This window comes from Saccopteryx bilineata, chromosome 1 (assembly GCF_036850765.1).
Source record: "Saccopteryx bilineata isolate mSacBil1 chromosome 1, mSacBil1_pri_phased_curated, whole genome shotgun sequence".
Taxonomy (NCBI): domain Eukaryota; kingdom Metazoa; phylum Chordata; class Mammalia; order Chiroptera; family Emballonuridae; genus Saccopteryx; species Saccopteryx bilineata.
In genome coordinates this window covers 6,737,733-6,752,714 of record NC_089490.1, presented here as the reverse complement: position 1 = coordinate 6,752,714, position 14,982 = coordinate 6,737,733, and the positions used below count along the sequence as shown (strand labels likewise).

The 14,982-nt window shown below is 56.9% G+C and overlaps 1 non-coding gene across 1 annotated transcript; it reads right to left on the bottom strand.

Annotated features, from left to right (window-relative positions):
• Positions 1 to 255: 255 nt before the first annotated feature.
• LOC136321603 (U6 spliceosomal RNA) lies at positions 256 to 362 on the bottom strand. The gene has a single exon (XR_010728750.1). It is a non-coding gene; the product is annotated as a U6 spliceosomal RNA (small nuclear RNA).
• Between the last annotated feature and the right edge of the window lie 14,620 nt (positions 363 to 14,982).

Here is a 14,982-nt window from a genome sequence, read left to right as displayed (position 1 = left end):
GTGTGCCCCTCGTGAGCCGTGTGTGTGCCCCTCGTGAGCCGTGCGTGTGCCCCTCGTGAGCCGCGTGTGTGCCCCTCGTGAGCCATGTGTGTGCCCGTGGTGACTGAGCCCCTGTGATGGAAGGTGCTTCTGGTTCCAAAAGTGGTGGCCGGCTCACGTCACTTCCTGTTAGAGACTTCCCTTTTCCTTGTATTTCCCAATGGCTGCTAAAAAGTGAAGTTTGCTGATGGGGAAAGCAATTAGAATTTTTTTTTTTTAAATATGGAACGCTTCACGAATTTGCATGTCATCCTTGCGCGGGGGCCATGCTCATCTTCTCTGTATCGTTCCAATTTTAGAATATGTGCTGCCGAAGCGAGCACAGCAATTAGAATTTTTTAAATTTGTTTTGTTTTGAAAAGGACCTTATTCTCCTCCCCCCCCATGATATTAGATGCATCTAAATTATCACATTTCTTTCAGAGGTGAAATTAGGACAGGAAGCTATTTGGGGTCTTACAATATTATGTGGCTCACTCAGTAAAGGAGGCATTTAAGGTCTCTGTTTAAAAATCTATAAACACCCCGGACCAGGCGGTGGCGCAGTGGGTAGAGCGTTGGACTGGGACGCAGAGGACCCAGGTTTGAGACCCCGAGGTCGACAGCTTGAGCCTGGGCTCATCTGGTTTGAGTAGGGGTCACCAGCTGGAGCCCAAGGTCGCTGGCTTGAGCAAGGGGTCACTCACTCTGCTGTAGCCCCTCGGTCAAGGCACATATGAGAAATCAGTCAATGAACAACTAAGGTGCCACAAGGAAGAATTGATGCTTCTCATCTGTCTCCTTCCTGTCTGTCCCTCTCTCTTTGTCTCTGTTACACACACACACACACACACACACACACCTATGAACACCAATATATATACCAGGGGTCCCCAAACTACGGCCCGTGGGCTGCATGTGGCCCCCTGAGGCCATTTATCTGGCCCTCGCCGCACTTTCAGAAGGGGCACCTCTTTCATTGGTGGTCAGTGAGAGGAGCATAGTTCCCATTGAAATACTGGTCAGTTTGTTGATTTAAATTTACTTGTTCTTTATTTTAAATATTGTATTTGTTCCCATTTTGTTTTTTTACTTTGAAATAAGGTATGTGCAGTGTGTATTTGTTCATACTTTTTTTATAGTCTAGCCCTCCAGTGGTCTGAGGGACAGTGAACTGGCCCCCTGTGTAAAAAATTTGGGGACCCCTGATATATACTATGGGTGTGAATATGGGTGTGAATATCATGAGGAAAAAAGTCCCAGACACGAAAAGGAGCAGGTGCATCAGAGAGGGGAGGGAGAGAATGGACGGATGCCGGTGAATGGCGGGCCGTGTGACCTGTGACCTGCCCGTGGAGGAGGAGACAGAGCCCGTGGGCGGTTCATTCTGCACTCTCTACCTTTTTATGTGTCATTCCTCGTGTGCAGTTTGCCTTCCCAGCACACTGCGCGCCCTGCCGCCACCTTGGTCACCGGTGTCTCAGCAGATCTGGAGCAGAGCAGGTGCGCCAAAACGTTTGCCAGGAATGGACCCGTGAATGTCATGTTCAATCTGACGGGACATCCAAGTGAAGTTGTATGGGAGAAAAAAAACAACCCTGGACACGTAGGACTGGGTTTCCCAGGCTAGAGACAAGACTGGAAGTCACCCGCAGCCAAACTACGAACCGGCTCCCAGAGAGGCGAAAAGGGAGAGAGAGCAGCGTGTGTAAGACAGGTCTCCAGGGGGCGGTCCCCGGGGGGCGGGGCGCAGGGAGGGCGCAGGGAGCTAGCGTCCAAGGAAGGAGAAAACACACCGAGTCCTGCCTGGTCCGTTCCACAGCTACCCTCCCCACCCCGTCCTCGGGTACGCCGTGAGACAGTGAAGGGGAGGGGAGTGTCTGGGTCATTTTCTTGTCCTGCCCTGAAGCTATCCACAAGGGAAGTTGCCCACAAAACGCCTGGGTGCCAGGGCAGGCGGGCACGGGCTGCCCAGGGAGCTGGTGCCAGGCGTCCTGGTGGGACAGGAGCCTTCAGGAAGAATTAACAGGCTCCCTGGTGACAGGGAGGTGGGCGCTGGGACCGCTGGACTCCTGGGAGCCGAGAGCTGCTCCCGCGATAGTCTGGCTTCCTTCCTTGTCTCAGACGTCCAGAGCTGTGGCATTTGTGGCTGCTACTGGACAAGGGAGGCCGGGACTTCTGGGTCCTTCCTCTCCGGGGGCTGGAACCTGTCAGAGGAGGAGAGACCTGCCCTGGGGTCAGAGGTCAGCAAAAGTAACTTCTTTTCTCTGGGGGTGTCTCGTTTCTGAGACAGGGGCCTTTGTGGGAGGCAGAGGGGAGAGGAATGGAGGTGACAGGGTCCCAAAGCCCTGCGTCTCGTCCTTGCCTGGGCCCTGGGTGTGTGTGGGTGGGGGGAGGCCAGGGAAGCTGCCAGGCCAGTTCAAGGGTCTCAGGAGGTGACAGAGGTGACAGACTGGCAGGCAGGAATGACCTGGCCCAAGACCAAGGCTCTGAGCCCAACCAAAGGGCTGCGAGGGGAGCCCCGGCCGTGGGAGGAGGACGGGGACAGCTCTGGCACAAACCTCACGGGTTGTCCCTGCAACGGGCCACCATCCGGGCCGTGCTGCCACCAGCACTTGGGACGTGGCACCTGGTGCTACTAAGGCCGTGGTCCCCAACCCCCAGGCCACGGACCGGTGCCGGTCCGCAGAGAAAGAATAAATAACTTACATTATTTCTGTTTTATTTATATTTAAGTCTGAACGATGTTTTTTTTTTTGTTTTGTTTTGTTTTTTTCATTTTTCTGAAGCTGGAAACAGGGAGAGACAGTCAGACAGACTTCCGCATGCGCCCGACCAGGATCCACCCGGCACGCCCACCAGGGGGTGACGCTCTGCCCACCAGGGGGCGATGCTCTGCCCATCCTGGGCGTCGCCATGTTGCGACCAGAGCCACTCTAGCGCCTGAGGCAGAGGCCACAGAGCCATCCCCAGTGCCCGGGCCATCTTTGCTCCAACGGAGCCTTGGCTGCGGGAGGGGAAGAGAGAGACAGAGAGGAAAGCGCGGCAGAGGGGTGGAGAAGCAAATGGGCGCTTCTCCTGTGTGCCCTGGCCGGGAATCGAACCCGGGTCCTCCGCACGCTAGGCCGACGCTCTACTGCTGAGCCAACCGGCCAGGGCCGATGTTTTATTTTTTAAAAATGACCAGATTCCCTCTGTTACACCCGTCTAAGACTCACTCTTGACGCTTGTCTCGGTCACGTGATACATTTATCCGTCCCACCCTAAAGGCCGGTCCGTGAAAATATTTTCTGACATTAAACTGGTCCGTGGCCCCAAAAAGGTTGGGGACCACTGCTGTAAGGGACAGTGAGAGCTGAGGCTGGGAGAAAATAAGCTCTGTTCCACAGGCGCAGGGCAGATCTGAACTTCTCTGAGCCCGGTTTTCCCACGTGCGAAACAAGAAAGGCTCAGGGGAGAGGGGCGGGGCTGCAGGCTGGGTGTGGGCGGGGCGGGGGCGGGGTGTGTGCAGTGGAGGTGGGGGCGTAGCTAATGCCTGGAGTTGCGCGACCCTGCGACCCTGCGGGGCGGTGAAAGCCCCGCCACCGAGAGAGAGAGAGAGAGAGAGAGAGAGAGAGAGAGAGAGAGTCCAGATAGCCGTGCAGCCCAGGGCGGAGGGGAGGCCGCGCACTCAGAGGTCCTCTGGGCCACGCCGCTGTGCCCCCCCGCTGCTGTCCTGGGCACCTGCTCGGGGGTGGAGCTCTCTCCTGGGGCGGAGAACGGGCGTCACAGCTAATGAAGAAGGGCCCCTCATGAAGTGCTTGTCCCAAAGGAGAGCCCACCCAACCCAGAGCATCTTAACAGGTTGCCCAGGGATTACAGTGACCGTTAGCAGAAGAGAGAAGGAAGAATGGCCCTCCTGTCCGTTGGCCTGGAGATGAGAAGCCTCCCCACCCCCATCACACGCCCTTTGACCCCAGTACTCCATGCCCGTGCCTTGGCGGAGGTGGAGGTGTTTTTGTTTTTTGTTTTGTTTTGTTTTTTTAATATTAGGGTCCCAAGGCCTGACCTGTGGTAGCGCAGTGGATAAAGTGTCGACCTGGAACGCTGAGGTCGCCGGTTCAAAACCCAGGGCTTGCCTGGTCAAGGCACATGTGGGAGTTGATGCTTCCTGCTCCTCCCCCTTTCTCTCTCTCTCTGTCTCTTCTCTAAAATGAATTTAAAAATTAAAAAAAATAGCCTGACCAGGCGCAGTGGTGCAGTGGATAGAGCATCGGACTGGGATGCAGAGGACCCAGGTTCGAGACCCAGAGGTTGCCAGCTTGAGCGGTGGCTCATCTGATTTGAGCAAAAGCCCACCAGCTTGAACCCAAGGTCGCTGGCTCCAGCAAGGGGTTACTCAGTCTGCTGAAGGCCCACGGTCAAGGCACATATGAGAGAGCAATCAATGAACAACTAAGGTGTTGCAACACGCAATGAAAAACTAATGATTGATGCTTCTCATCTCTCTCCGTTCCTGTCTGTCTGTCCCTGTCTATCCCTCTCTCTGATTCACTCTCCGTCTCTGTAAAAAAATTAAAAAAAAATAATTTAAAAAATCTTAAAAATAAAAAATTGTCAAAAATTATTTTAAAAAAAATTTAAAAAAAATAAAAATTATAAAATTAGGGTCCAGGCTGGAGAAATTGAACGGTTAGAGGCCGGGTGTTAGGGGGCATCTGCTTCCTCCGGGGGCAAGTGGCACCCTGTCCTGGCACCTGCCATATGCCGAGTCTCCATCCGCCCAGAGGACTAAAACTGGGGCGCCCTGCTCCTTCTCCTCAGACACCCCAGCCCTCCTCCAGCGCCGGGCGGCCCTCTCTGCCTCAGGCTTTCTCCAGGGACCAGAGTCTGGGGTCCCCCTGGCACCCGGCGTGCTCCTGTCCGCACCCCAGGCAGAGTGGGTCTGGGGGGGCTGTGAGAGACCCTCAGGCCGAGCCCCCCGACCCCCTAGTCCCGGGCTGGGCTCGGGCAGAACGTGCAGCGCCGTGGCTGGATTATTGAGGGGTCAGGCTGCCGGCGCCCCACTGACAGGGACAGCAGAGGTAGGATAGAGCAGCCAGGGGCCCCGCTAAGTGACTCTCCTTGAAGCTGAGGTCAGCAGGCGGACGGCAAAGCAGGTGCCTCTCTGATCAGCAAAGGTGCCATGCAGGGGGCAAGACCCTGGCTCCGTGGGGTGCCCTCGGGATGGATGTTGGGCACGGAAGGGGTTTGGAGCAGGGCTGACGTACATATGGGACATGTCAGGTGCCCATAGACACTGGGATTCCTGCACTAGAGTCTTATTCTGTGTAAAACTGCCCTGTTGTAACTCTTACTGGACTATTTAATTTCAGATTTCCTCTGTGTGTGTCTCAGGTGGGAACGATGTCTTCAAGTTCTTTATAACCCTCAACAGTACGTGCCATAGGTGCTTAGAAACACCCGCTTATTAAACAAACTTTCTCCTGGTTTTGTCACCGTCACCGTGTGATTGAGCTCAGCGTGAACTCAGGCCGGCTGTTCTCCAAACCGGGGAGCGAGCCCTCTGAGGGGCAACGGACACTCTGCCTCCAGACATGCTCAGTCCCCTCCTCCGGCCAGTCCTGCTCAAGGCCATCTGCAAGGTCACCGCCAGGACCAGGACCAGCGGTCAGGACTCTCTCCTGACTGACAGTCCCAAGAACGACGATGTCCTCCCTTTGTAGATATTTTACACTTTATTATGAAAAGACCAGCAGCTACAAGGGGGTTCTCTGTCATCCGCCAACTCCCTCTTCCCACCTCTGCAGATCCAGAAAACATATCGATGAGTCGGAATCTGGAGTGAAGGCGTGAGGAGAGAGGATAGGGCAGAAGAGAAGGCGGGGGACCCCTCCAGGGTAAAGCCAGGACTGGTTTTCAGTGGAAGAGACAGGAAAATAAACGCTGAGTGGGGCAGACGGTCAGAGAAGGTCTAGAATGTACAGGGGTGGATGAGACCGCAGGCCAAGCAATACCCACCCCCGTGTGCCCTCCCACACCCGGCCAGCCAAACCTCCCTGGTGCCCCACCCCACCCTGTGCCCCCCCACACCCAGCCAGCCAAACCTCCCTGATGCCCCCCTAGACATTTTTATTTTATTTTATTTTATTGGTATTTTTCTGAAGCTGGAAACGGGGAGAGACAGTCAGACAGACTCCCGCATGCGCCCGACCGGGATCCACCCGGCACGCCCACCAGGGGCGACGCTCTGCCCACCAGGGGGTGATGTTCTGCCCCTCCGGGGCGTCGCTCTGCCACGACCAGAGCCACTCTAGCGCCTGGGGCAGAGGCCAAGGAGCCATCCCCAGCACCCGGGCCAACTTTGCTCCAGTGGAGCCTTGGCTGCGGGAGGGGAAGAGAGAGACAGAGAGGAAGGGGGGAGGGGTGGAGAAGCAAATGGGCGCTTCTCCTGTGTGCCCTGGCTGGGAATTGAACCCGGGTCCCCCACACGCCAGGCCGACGCTCTACCGCTGAGCCAACCGGCCAGGGCCCCCCCCCTAGACATTTTTAAAAAACAACAACGAAGGGGTTTGGGAGGGAGAGGGAAGAACCATTTTGGTGAGAGGTGTTTATGATCTCTGGGATTTTTGTCTCTTCTGGGAATGGAGAGGGTGGAGAAGGAAATCCTCTTTTTTTTCTCAGATCCTTTTTTCTTTTTTCATAAATAAAAAAAGAAGAAGAATGGTCAAGTCCCCGGGAACTCCAAGACAAGGCTGTTGACACACAGTCTAAGTGAGGATGGGAGTAATACACAGGTTGGTCCTGAAATCCGGGGGCTCTGTTCCGTCTCCCCCTCTCCCTGCCCCTCCCTCGCAGGCCAGACCTCCACGTTGCTCTCTACGCCTCCTGGGCCTCCCTGAGCTCCCCTGCGCCCCACCCCCGCCAGCCCTCAAGGCCCCGCACGGTCCCCACCCCAAGTGTCCACCAAACCTGTTCTTTCATCGCCTGCAGAGCACGCGTGTTTGAGTTCCCAGCTCTCTCCTTTCTCGCGCCCAAACCCGCATCGTCCTGGCTTTACCGCCTCGCCCCGCGACCCCGTTCCGTGGGAACACGGCAGACGCGGGGCTGAGGCTGTGAACCGCCACGCTCCGCCCACGCTGGAGTCCAGGAAAGGGGAATGGTTGAGTCTAACTCCTCACCCGGGAGCGGGGGCGGCACGGACGAGCCGGGCTGGGCGCTTTCCCCGGGGAAGCTCAGGGCGGGGAGGGGATCTGGCCCGCCCCCAGCGTCTGCCGCTCCATCAGGTACACCGGGTAGGAATTGGGGCCCCCGTCGTCCTCGGGGTCGGGGTCTTCGCCGCTGGGGACCGGCGCGCGGCGCGTCCGCGTCAGGTAGGAGACCTGGGGTGGGGGGGAGGGAGGAGGAGGAGGGGTGAGCAGTGTCCGCCAGGCCATCTGCTCGCCGGCACCCCGGTCCCCAAACCCAGACTTCAGACTTCTGGCCTGCTCCTCCCCCCAGGTCTCCATCCGGATTTGATCTCTTTTTTTTTTTTTTTTTTTGTATTTATCTGAAGCTGGAAACGGGGAGAGACAGTCAGACTCCCGCATGCGCCCCACCGGGATCCACCCGGCATGCCCACCAGGGGACGATGCTCTGCCCCTCTGGGGCGTTGCTCTGCCGCAACCAGAGCCACTCTAGCGCCTGGGGCAGAGGCCAAGGAGCCATCCCCAGTGCCCGGGCCATCTTTGCTCCAATGGAGCCTTGGCTGCGGGAGGGGAAGAGAGAGACAGAGAGGAAGGAGAGGGGGAGGGGTGGAGAGGCAGAGGGGCGCTTCTCCTATGTGCCCTGGCTGGGAATTGAACCCGGGTCCCCCGCACGCCAGGCCGAGGCTCTACCACTGAGCCAACCGGCCAGGGCCCGGATTTGATCTCTGTTCCAGCCCCTGATCCAGTCCAGAGCGCGGGCCGCTCGCTTCTCCCTCCTGTCCTCTTAGCTCTGACAAGCTTTCCCTCCTCTGCCCCCGGTACCCCGCCCGCCCCTCGCCATCCCCCCAGTTCTGCACCTCAGGCCCCGCGCCTCCCGTGTAGTTCTTCCTAGTTTCCACCCGCTGCTCCTCCACGGCCGTCCCCCCAGCCACACCTCTTCTCCTAGACGCGCTGTTCCCTGTGCCCGGATCCAGAACCTCTCCTCCGATTCCCACCCCGGGGGTCCTCAGATTCCCACCCCGGGGGTCCCTCCCGCCCGGGGGAGTCCCTCTGTCTCACCAGGAAGATCAGGCCCAGGAACATCAGGAGAAGAATGACCGCCACCAGGACCACAACCACGATAGCCCAGGCAGGGAAGGACTCATTCCCCCTCAGCTCTTCAGCCTGGACGCCCCCCTTGGAGCCGTGCTTGTTCTCGTGGGCCTGGCTCTCGTGGGCGGGGGTTCCTGACGGGGCGGCACTCCACGGGGTGCTGGACGCGGACACCGGACGGGCACCCTCGGATTCGGGTGGGCGAGGAGGGGAACTAGTGGTGGACCTGTCCCCTGTGACCTGGTCTGCAGATCCTCCAGCCCCTGTGGCAGCTGTGTTCCTCCCGGGATGTTCTGTCGGCCGTGCTGGGACCCCTGCGGAATCCCCTTCGGTAGACGTTGTCTTCCCTGGGTGTGCTGTGGGCTTTCCTGGGGCTCCCGTGGTGGTGGGCTCTCTGACCGCGGTGGTCTCTGCCGGCTGTTCTGTAGTCGTACCTGGGCCTCCTGTGGTCTTCTCGTGGGCTGGTGTGCTCTGTTGCCCAGGGTCTGTGGGCACTGCTGGGGCTCCTGTGGTCTTCTCGTGGGTTGATGTGCTCTGTTGCCCGTGGTCTGTGGGCACTGCTGGGCCTCCTGTGGTCTTCTCGTGGGTTGATGTGCTCTGTTGCCCAGGGTCTGTGGGCACTGCTGGGACTCCTGTGGTCTTCTCGTGGGTTGATGTGCTCTGTTGCCCAGGGTCTGTGGGCACTGCTGGGGCTACTGTGGTCTTCTCGTGGGCTGGTGTGCTCTGTTGCCCGTGGTGTGTGGGCACTGCTGGGGCTCCTGTGGTCTTCTCGTGGGCTGGTGTGCTCTGTTGCCCAGGGTCTGTGGGCACTGCTGGGATTCCTGTGGTCTTCTCGTGGGTTGATGTGCTCTGTTGCCCAGGGTCTGTGGGCACTGCTGGGGCTCCTGTGGTCTTCTCGTGGGTTGATGTGCTCTGTTGCCCAGGGTCTGTGGGCACTGCTGGGGCTCCTGTGGTCTTCTCGTGGGCCTGTGTGCTCTGTTGCCCGTGGTGTGTGGGCACTGCTGGGGCTCCTGTGGTCTTCTCGTGGGTTGATGTGCTCTGATGCCCGTGGTCTGTGGGCACTGCTGGGCCTCCTGTGGTCTTCTCGTGGGTTGATGTGCTCTGTTGCCAAGGGTCTGTGGGCACTGCTGGGGCTCCTGTGGTCTTCTCGTGGGTTGATGTGCTCTGTTGCCCAGGGTCTGTGGGCACTGCTGGGACTCCTGTGGTCTTCTCGTGGGTTGATGTGCTCTGTTGCCCAGGGTCTGTGGGCACTGCTGGGGCTCCTGTGGTCTTCTCGTGGGCCTGTGTGCTCTGATGCTCGTGGTCTGTGGGCACTGCTGGGGCTCCTGTGGTCTTCTCGTGGGTTGATGTGCTCTGTTGTCCAGGGTGTGTGGGCACTGCTGGGCTTCCTGTGGTCTTCTCGTGGGTTGATGTGCTCTGATGCCCGTGGTCTGTGGGCACTGCTGGGGCTCCTGTGGTCTTCTCGTGGGTTGATGTGCTCTGTTGCCCAGGGTCTGTGGGCACTGCTGGGGCTCCTGTGGTCTTCTCGTGGGTTGATGTGCTCTGTTGCCCAGGGTCTGTGGGCACTGCTGGGGCTCCTGTGGTCTTCTCGTGGGCTGGTGTGCTCTGTTGCCCGTGGTCTGTGGGCACTGCTGGGGCTCCTGTGGTCTTCTCGTGGGCTGGTGTGCTCTGTTGCCCAGGGTCTGTGGGCACTGCTGGGACTCCTGTGGTCTTCTCGTGAGCTGGTGTGCTCTGTTGCCCAGGGTCTGTGGGCACTGCTGGGGCTCCTGTGGTCTTCTTGTGGGTTGATGTGCTCTCTTGCCCGTGGTCTGTGGGCACTGCTGGGGCTACTGTGGTCTTCTCGTGGGCTGGTGTGCTCTGTTGCCCAGGGTCTGTGGGCACTGCTGGGGCTCCTGTGGTCTTCTCGTGAGCTGGTGTGCTCTGTTGCCCGTGGTCTGTGGGCACTGCTGGGGCTCCTGTGGTCTTCTCGTGGGCTGGTGTGCTCTGTTGCCCAGGGTCTGTGGGCACTGCTGGGGCTCCTGTGGTCTTCTCGTGGGCTGGTGTGCTCTGTTGCCCGTGGTCTGTGGGCACTGCTGGGGCTCCTGTGGTCTTCTCGTGGGCTGATGTGCTCTGTTGCCCAGGGTCTGTGGGCACTGCTGGGACTCCTGTGGTCTTCTCGTGAGCTGGTGTGCTCTGTTGCCCAGGGTCTGTGGGCACTGCTGGGGCTCCTGTGGTCTTCTTGTGGGTTGATGTGCTCTCTTGCCCGTGGTCTGTGGGCACTGCTGGGGCTACTGTGGTCTTCTCGTGGGCTGATGTGCTCTGTTGCCCAGGGTCTGTGGGCACTGCTGGGGCTCCTGTGGTCTTCTCATGGGTTGATGTGCTCTGTTGCCCAGGGTCTGTGGGCACTGCTGGGATTCCTGTGGTCTTCTCGTGGGTTGATGTGCTCTGTTGCCCATGGTCTGTGGGCACTGCTGGGATTCCTGTGGTCTTCTCGTGGGTTGATGTGCTCTGTTGCCCAGGGTCTGTGGGCACTGCTGGGGCTCCTGTGGTCTTCTCGTGGGCCTGTGTGCTCTGTTGCCCAGGGTCTGTGGGCACTGCTGGGGCTCCTGTGGTCTTCTCGTGGGTTGATGTGCTCTGTTGCCCAGGGTCTGTGGGCACTGCTGGGGCTCCTGTGATCTTCTCGTGGGCCTGTGTGCTCTGTTGCCCAGGGTCTGTGGGCACTGCTGGGATTCCTGTGGTCTTCTCATGGGTCGGTGTGTTCTGTTGCCCAGGGTCCGTGGGCACTGCTGGGGCTACTGTGATCTTCTCGTGGGCTGGTGTGCTCTGTTGCTCAGGGTCCGTGGGCACTGCTGGGGCTCCTGTGGTCTTCTCGTGGGTTGGTGTGTTCTGTTGCCCAGGGTCTGTGGGCACTGCTGGGGCTCCTGTGGTCTTCTCGTGGGTTGGTGTGTTCTGTTGCCCGTGGTCTGTGGGCACTGCTGGGATTCCTGTGGTCTTCTCGTGGGTTGATGTGCTCTGTTGCCCATGGTCTGTGGGCACTGCTGGGATTCCTGTGGTCTTCTCGTGGGTTGATGTGCTCTGTTGCCCAGGGTCTGTGGGCACTGCTGGGGCTCCTGTGGTCTTCTCGTGGGCCTGTGTGCTCTGTTGCCCAGGGTCTGTGGGCACTGCTGGGGCTCCTGTGGTCTTCTCGTGGGTTGATGTGCTCTGTTGCCCAGGGTCTGTGGGCACTGCTGGGGCTCCTGTGATCTTCTCGTGGGCCTGTGTGCTCTGTTGCCCAGGGTCTGTGGGCACTGCTGGGATTCCTGTGGTCTTCTCGTGGGTCGGTGTGTTCTGTTGCCCAGGGTCCGTGGGCACTGCTGGGGCTACTGTGATCTTCTCGTGGGCTGGTGTGCTCTGTTGCTCAGGGTCCGTGGGCACTGCTGGGGCTCCTGTGGTCTTCTCGTGGGCTGGTGTGCTCTGTTGCCCAGGGTCCGTGGGCACTGCTGGGGCTCCTGTGGTCTTCTCGTGGGTTGATGTGCTCTGTTGCCCAGGGTCCGTGGGCACTGCTGGGGCTACTGTGATCCTTCCATGGGCTGAAATGGTCGTGTGTTCATGATGCGTAGGTGTTGCTGGTGTTTGTTCGTTCTTTTCAGTGGCACCTGCTGTCTGTTCTGTAGTCTCTGTCAGGGTCGCACCCGGGGTGACTGTGGTTTTATCAGCAGCAGCTGCCGTGTGACCCTCCGTTCTTCCTGTCCCTTCTGTGGTGCTTGTCGCCTTGTCTGAGGAGGACGTGGGTGTTCTGCCGACCTCTGGAGTGCCCGGCTGGTGAGAAGGTGTTGTGGTTCTCGGACTGTCTGATGTGAGGGTCTTTTCTAAGGGGGTCCCCATTCGGGGAGAACTTCTCTTTACTGTGTGCCTGCTCGTTTTGGAGGTGGGACAGGCTGTTCTGCTCTTGGGTTTCGGGGTTGAATACCTTGCATCAGATGGTTCTCTCCGCGTGTTATTGGAGTCGGCAGAACGTCCGTTCCGGATAACGGGGGCTCTTCCTCGACCGCTGGGAGGGTGTGTGGCCGTGGGGGGAGCGTCGTGATGCGTCATGGGGTGTGTGGAGTCATCTGCCGGTCTGTGAACCGGCTGGAAATGGTGTGTGACATTGCAGTGGTATTTGGACTGACGGGCCTTCGTAGATTTAGGTCCGTGTCCTAAACGAAGAGCCGTGTGGTCCGAGGGGGTATTATAAACAAGGTTTGGAGCGGGCCGGGTTAGGTGACCAGATGTTGGGGAAACAGCAGTGTTCTGAGGCTCCTGAAATGGGAGGGCGCCTGGAAAAGAAGAGCATCAGGTAAGAAACGTTCTCCGCCTGACCAGGCGGTGGCGCAGTGGATAGAGTGTTGGACTGGGATGAGGAAGGACCCAGGTTCGAGACCTCGAGGTCACCAGCTTGAGCGCGGGCTCATCTGGTTTGAGCAAAAGCTCACCAGCTTGGACCCAAGGTCGCTGGCTCAAGCAAGGGGCTACTCGGTCTGCTGAAGGCCCACGGTCAAGGCACATATGAGAAAGCAATCAATGAAAAACTAAATTCCCACAAGGAAAAACTGATGATTGATGCTTCTCATCTCTCTGTCCCTGTCTGTCCCTCTCTCTCACTCTCTTTCTGTCCCTGAAAAAAAAAAAAAGAAATGTTCTCCGAGTTCTTCCCTGCTTCCCCGCCCACCCCGTCTCTCGGGGCCCCTGTATCACCCCGGTATTTCTCCCCAGCCACTCTCCTCAGAACCCTGCGGCATCCAACCCACACCCTCACCTCCCGCGTCTGAGCCTTTCTCTCAGGCTGTCCCTTCGGCCAGAGTGCTCCCTCGCCCCTCCTCCACCTCTCTCCAGCTTCCCGCCCTCTTTCCTGATCCTTCCACGCTGAACCTCGGGGCTCAAAACAAATGTTTTTGTTGTTAATTACTCTTTCCTGTTACCTCCATCCTGACATGACAGTTGTTTGTGCACACGTCAACCTCACCCCACTGCTCTGCCTCTCAGATCATACGTTTTGAGAGCAGAGATGGACTGACAGTTTGTTCCACGGGGCCCTCCTGTAGGGTTTATATAATACGTAAGGGAGTGGAGGTCCCATTCAGTGGCAAAAACAGAGAAGAAAGGTAATAAATATCAGGTTCTTCATCTTCCTAGGACATTCCTGCTCCATCCCAAATGTAAACAGTGTGAGAGACTGAGGTCAGACATCTGGCAGAACTTCCTGTAAGGGTTAGTAAGTAAACTCAGGTGATGAGTGAGAGAAGAATAGAAGAGGCCCTAGAGCAGGGGTCCCCAAACTACGGCCCACGGGCCGCATACGGCCCCCTGAGGCCATTTATCCGGCCCCTGCCGCACTTCTGGAAGGGGCATCTCTTTCATTGGTGGTCAGTGAGAGGAGCATAGTTCCCATTGAAATACTGGTCAGTTTGTTGATTTAAATTTACTTGTTCTAAGACAAGTAATAGCAAATGTTGGAGAGGCTGTGGCGAAAAAGAAACCCTCATACACTGTTGGTGGGAATGTAAAGTAGTACAACCATTATGGAAGAAAGTATAGTGGTTCCTCAAAAAACTGAAAATAGAACTACCTTATGACCCAGCAATCCCTCTACTGGGTATATACCCCAAAAACTCAGAAACATTGATACATAAAGACACATGCAGCCCCATGTTCATTGCAGCATTGTTCACAGTGGCCAGGACATGGAAACAACCAAAAAGCCCATCAATAGGTGACTGGATAAAGAAGATGTGGCACATATACACTATGGAATACTACTCAGCCATAAAAAATGATGACATCGAATCATTTACAGCAAAATGGTGGGATCTTGATAACATTATACGAAGTGAAATAAGTAAATCAGAAAAAACCAGGAACTGCATTATTCCATACGTAGGTGGGACATAAAAGTGAGACTAAGAGACATTGATAAGAGTGTGGTGGTTACATGGGGAGGGGGGAGAGGGAGAGGGAAAGGGGGAGGGGCACAAAGAAAACTAGATAGAAGGTGACAGAGGACAATCTGACCTTGGGTGATGGGTATGCAACATAATTGAACGACAAGATAACCTGGACTTGTTATCTTTGAATATATGTATCCTGATTTATTGATGTCGCCCCATTAAAAAAATAAAACTATTAAAAAAGTTGAAAAAAAATAATAAATTTACTTGTTCTTTTTTTAAATATTGTATTTGTTCCCGTTTTGTTTTTTTACTTTAAAATAAGATATGTGCAGTGTGCATAGGGATTGTTCATAGTTTTTTTTTATAGTCCGGCCCTCCAATGGCCTGAGGGACAGTGAACTGGCCCCTGTGTAAAAAGTTTGGGGACCCCTGAGGATGGGAAACTTCCACTTTGATGGCTCACCCTGCCGGTTCCCCCAGTGGGTCCCCCTTTTAGATCACGACAAAAGCCATCTGGGATGGATGAAGGTGACCCTCTTAAAAGAAAAAGGATATTTTGTCGGGGGTCCTGAGAGGAGTGCAGGAAGCAGCCGGCTCCCAGGAGACGTTGAGGGTGTTTAAGGACAGGGCGTGAGGGAAAACACCCCTATCAACGAGCAGATATGGGCCTTGATTCCACGGAAAACAAGCCGTGGGGACAGAGGAGATGTCCCTGGGCGAGACTCGGGAGATCGCCCAGGCCTGAGAGATAGTGTTGTTACGTAACTGAGATTTCCAGCCTCTGTTAGCTCAAGGCGGCAACCAGAACCTGGACCCGT